This window comes from Lathyrus oleraceus, chromosome 5, assembly GCF_024323335.1.
Source record: "Lathyrus oleraceus cultivar Zhongwan6 chromosome 5, CAAS_Psat_ZW6_1.0, whole genome shotgun sequence".
Lineage (NCBI taxonomy): Eukaryota > Viridiplantae > Streptophyta > Magnoliopsida > Fabales > Fabaceae > Lathyrus > Lathyrus oleraceus.
Window position 1 is genome coordinate 447,036,328 of NC_066583.1, and position 4,936 is coordinate 447,041,263.

General features: G+C 37.7%; 1 non-coding gene across 1 annotated transcript; it reads right to left on the reverse strand.

Moving 5' to 3' along the window:
- Positions 1–3,480: 3,480 nt before the first annotated feature.
- On the reverse strand, positions 3,481–3,587 carry LOC127088898 (small nucleolar RNA R71). Its single transcript, XR_007790703.1, has one exon. It is a non-coding gene; the product is annotated as a small nucleolar RNA R71 (small nucleolar RNA).
- Positions 3,588–4,936: the final 1,349 nt, after the last annotated feature.

The window sequence follows — 4,936 nt, forward strand, 5'->3', positions numbered from 1 at the left end:
TTGATTCCATCTATCTTTGGTCAATGCATATTGATTACTTCATTTGAATTTCCATTAATGTTCATTCTTATTCATCTCTTTCTTCATCTTTTTTTTCTTTTTTTTTTTGATCAATGAGTTAAAGATTGGTGGTTAGTCTTGATGTATGGGAGGTTTAACCTTCCTTGATTCAAATCTAATTCATCTTGATCATAGATCAAGTGAATGGCTTTGCATTAAGGATAGGCTGCCTCCTAATCAAGCAAAGAACCTAAATCAATACAAGATCATTTCTCATCTTCTTTTGGCATGGCAAGTTGTAGGAGCTTGATTCACTAATCAAGATCTCTAACTTGTGTTGTTGCCTATATTTTTATTAACCGGACTCAAATAGGTGTGACTACTACATTAGTCCACTTACGATTGCTTAACATATCGCTAAATTGCCTTATGGCACACTAACTCTAACTATTGACCATTAACATTTAATTCTTGCACTTTACATTTATGCAATTTAATATTCTTGTACATATTATTCATTTGCTTTTGCCCTTTGCTCATTTGAGCACATGTTTATGTTAATGCAGTTTGCCTTTTGCTCACTTGAGCACATAATTGTATATATACTATTGTGCTTGTGTTTTGTTTTGATTGTTGTGAACCAATTGCAAATGGACAAAAGGACTTAGACTTTAGGACATTCCCTATGCAAAATGGAGTCAAAGAGAAACTAGGCCTCATGCCTTTAGAATGCTATAAAAGTCAAAGAGCAACTAGGCCTCCTGCCTTTAGAATGTTTAATGTTGAAGAGGAATTGAAAGGACCTATTCTCTGAACTCCCTCTTGTCCATTCTTTGTTTGCATTATAGAACTTTTTGATGTGTGTGTTCTTGTGCTAGGGATTCCAACTTGAGCCTAAGTGAAGAACCATTGTAGGATCATATGGATGATCCAAGTAACTAAGGCCATTGGAGGATTCCTAAGAGCTTGCTTGCTTGATTGATTGCTTGAGTATTTGATTATTTGCTTGCTTATTCCAAAGGACGGGAGCTACTTGGATCATCCATATGATCTCAAGAAGGGAACTCCATTTGTGGTTTTACTTCTTGATAACATGAAATTATATCACATTTTAGGACTTAATTCAATTAAATTATATTATCATTTACTTTAATTTATTTCATTTTATCAGATATTACGCGGTATTTCCTTTCTATTTATCTCAGGTATCTATTTGAAGCAAAAGTAAAAAAAAGGAAGAAAAGGAGGTGCAAAAAGAAGTTTCTGGAAACAAATAGCAAAAGCCAAGCCCAGCCCAAAGAAGGCACAGGCGTTGTGCCTGTGACGGGCGTCACAGAGGTTGTGACGAGCGTCACGCTATATGCACTTGTGTGACGAGCGTCACACATGGTGTGACGGACGTCACACCATTCCCCTATATTTGAGGCACAAGGAACGCTTCAGAGACGTTGAGAGAGAGTTGAGTCCTATTTCCACGCCCAACTATTCTGCACGTTGAAGACTTTTGACGCGGAAGGCAGTTGCAGGAGGTAGCATATAAATAGTAGCTTTTTGGAAAGCTCGGGGTTCCAGACTTCCACGCTTTTTCCAGATTTTTGCCGTTTTCGCATTTTTCTTCTTCCAGCAGCTTAGGCATATTTTTTATAGTATTACTTTGACGAATTTTTATATTGTTTTCCTTTTGCAATTCTGTTTTCTTTTCTAGCTCTTAATTAATTTTTCGCACAATAGTTTCTACACCGGAAACTATTGTGTACCTTTTACCGGATCTAACCTTACGTTAGAATCTAGTTTTTTTATTCCTTCGTTTTATTTTTCTGCCTGATTGAAGAACTCAAGAACAAATCCAACCGGTCTGTGGTGGAGTGTTCAAGACTGCCATTTAATTATTCAGGTTCTATATTTAATTGTTGAATTTATATATGCTTGTTTTTACTATTAATTTATACTGTTTGCCTGCAATGAGTCTGTTTATGCATGATATTTATTTAAGTCTGTTTAGCATGTCTGGCTAATTTATTTAGGTATCGGTATGTAAAGTAAGCGGAATGAAGGAATCAAAATTAAGTTGGTTTATCTAAAGTTTAAAATTAAAATCACTCTTTTTACGGTCTCAATTTACAGGTTTAATAACAAGGTTTTTGTACGAAAGTAAAAGACATAAAGTAGTTAAAAGCAATAGAGCGAGAGTTTGAGTTTTTGACTGGACAGTGTAAATTGGACATTAATTCTAGATCAGGGCGAGAGCAATTTTTAGAGTTAATTAAATTCTAACCTTTTTCAAAAAGTATTTTTAAAGATTGAATGTGAGGGCGAGAGTTAAGCATTTGAACTTAATTATATAACCTAAGTCAACAGAGCGAGAGTTTGAGATAAGGGTGTTTAAACGATTAGTGTTTTCTTAAAAAGAGTTTCTACGGATTCTATTGTTTTCAAAAAGTGGTTTTTGACTTAACTATAAGTGACAACTACGTTAATATAAAATCATAGTTTATTCAACAGAGCGAGAGTTTGAGATAAAACTTTTAACCACTAGCGTCAACTGAAAAGATTTACTTTAAAACCAAGAAACCAACGAAGATTTGATTCCCTAATTGCGACGAACTACATACCGATATCCGCTTTATTGATATTTAATCTAGAATTTAGTTTAGTTTTAGCTTTTCCCCCAAACAATGAAAATATCATCTGCCTTAGCTTTACGAAGTAACCTTAGATAACGGTATATCGATTCATAAGTCCCTGTGGGATCGATATCTTTTAAAACTACGCGATAGAACTGTGCACTTGCAGTTTGTACCCCAATTCGACTCATAAAGTCGAGCGATCAAGTTTTTGGCGCCGTTGCCGGGGACTTTTATTTAGTCGATATCGTAACTCTCCTGTTACGCTGTAGAGACTAAGGTTTTTCTTTTTCTTTTCTTTCTTTCGTTGATTTGTATGCCACGCACTCGCTCACAAGGCGAACCGTATTACTTACGAATCAACGATATCGAACTATATCTCCGAGTCTTACGACGAATTCGGGAATATCGTGCTGTAAACAATCTCCCTCCTGTAGAACTTCCTAATTTCAAAAATATTTTCCCTTCGATACCCGAGATGGCAGAACCAGCTCGTGCTCTTAGAGATTACGCCGCTCCATCGCAAGATGAACCGCATTCAAGTATTGCTCCACCCGCAATCGAAGCAAATAACTTTGAACTAAAACCTTCACTGTTACAGGCAGTGCAACAGAACCAATTCTCTGGGAATCCTACCGAGGATCCTAACCTTCATTTATCCGTATTTGTCCAATACGCTGATACTGTTAAAGCTAATGGTGTCACTTCAGAGGCAATTCGACTTCGTCTTTTTCCTTTCTCACTAAGAGATAGCGCTAGAAGATGGCTTCAATCTCTTCCTTCCAACTCAGTTACCACATGGAACGAGTTGAAGAAAGTTTTTCTTGCTCGATATTTTCCGCCAAGCAAAACAGCTATTTTAAGAGCCCAAATAAATGGATTTAAACAGAAAGATAACGAGTCTCTTTTCGAAGCATGGGAAAGATACAAAGACATGATGAGACTTTGTCCACACCATGGTTTAGAAGACCGGTTAGTAATTCATACATTCTATAATGGTCTCCTGTAGAACACAAGGTTAACAATAGATGCCGCCGCAGGTGGTGCGCTAATGGACAAACCTTATGCTGACGCTTACCAACTTATCGAAAGCATGGCTCAAAACCACTATCAGTGGGGAACCGAACGAACAATGGTGGAAAAACCTCAAACGAAAACCGGCATGTACGAGATAAGTAACCTTGATCATGTTAATGCAAAAGTGGATGCTCTGGTCCAGAAAATTGAAAGTTTAAATGTATCACCTCCAGCCACCGTAGTCGCCATAACTCAGAATTGCGAAGTTTGTGGAATCCAAGGTCACACTCCTGCAGATTGTCAACTCCTAACAGGAATCCAAGCGGAGCAAGTAAACTATGCTCAAGGAAGCCCCTATTCGCATACCTATAACTCAAATTGGAAGAATCATCCAAATTTTTCGTATAAGAGTAATAATGCTCTATACGCACCTGGACAATCTCCAAATCAAGCCCCAGCTATACCTCCGGGATATCAGCAGCTGACCCCATCTCCATCTAACAATAACGCCCCTAGGAAATCCAACTTGGAAATCATGATGGAAAACTTTATAGCTTCTCAACAGCAAACCAATAAAGATTTCTTAAACCAGAATGTACACACTGGCGAACAAATTAAACAACTAGCAAGTAAAGTAGATGCCCTGGCTACTCAGAGCAAAATGCTGGAAACGCAAATATCACAAGTAGCTCAACAACAAGCGCCTACTGCTGCCCCAACTGGTACATTTCCTGGCCAACCCCAACCTAACCCAAGAAGCCACGCTCATGCAATTATACTGAGAAGTGGAACGGAAGTGGAAGGACCGTCTGACCCAAGGATAGGAAACCAAAACTCTGAAAGGTCAACTGAAGAAAGTGAACCTAAGGAAAGGGCAGAGAGTAATAAGGAAACCGTAGAAAAGAAGGAACCTTATGTACCTCCGCCACCTTATAAACCACCGATCTCTTACCCTCAAAGGCTTGTTAAAACCAAAGATGCGGGCCAATTTAAAAAATTTGTCTACCTACTAAAACAATTAAACGTCACTATTCCGTTTACAGAAGCTATTACGCAGATGCCCTCATATGCCAAGTTTTTAAAAGAAATTCTTTCTAATAAAAGAAAACTTGAAGATAGCGAAACCGTCACACTTACTGCTGAATGTAGTGCTATAATACAAAATATGCCTCCTAAACTTAAAGACCCAGGTAGTTTCTCTATACCCTGTCACATAGGAAAATTTGTCATTGACAAAGTCTTATGCGATTTAGGAGCCGGTATTAGTGTTATGCCTTTATCCATATGCAAGAGAC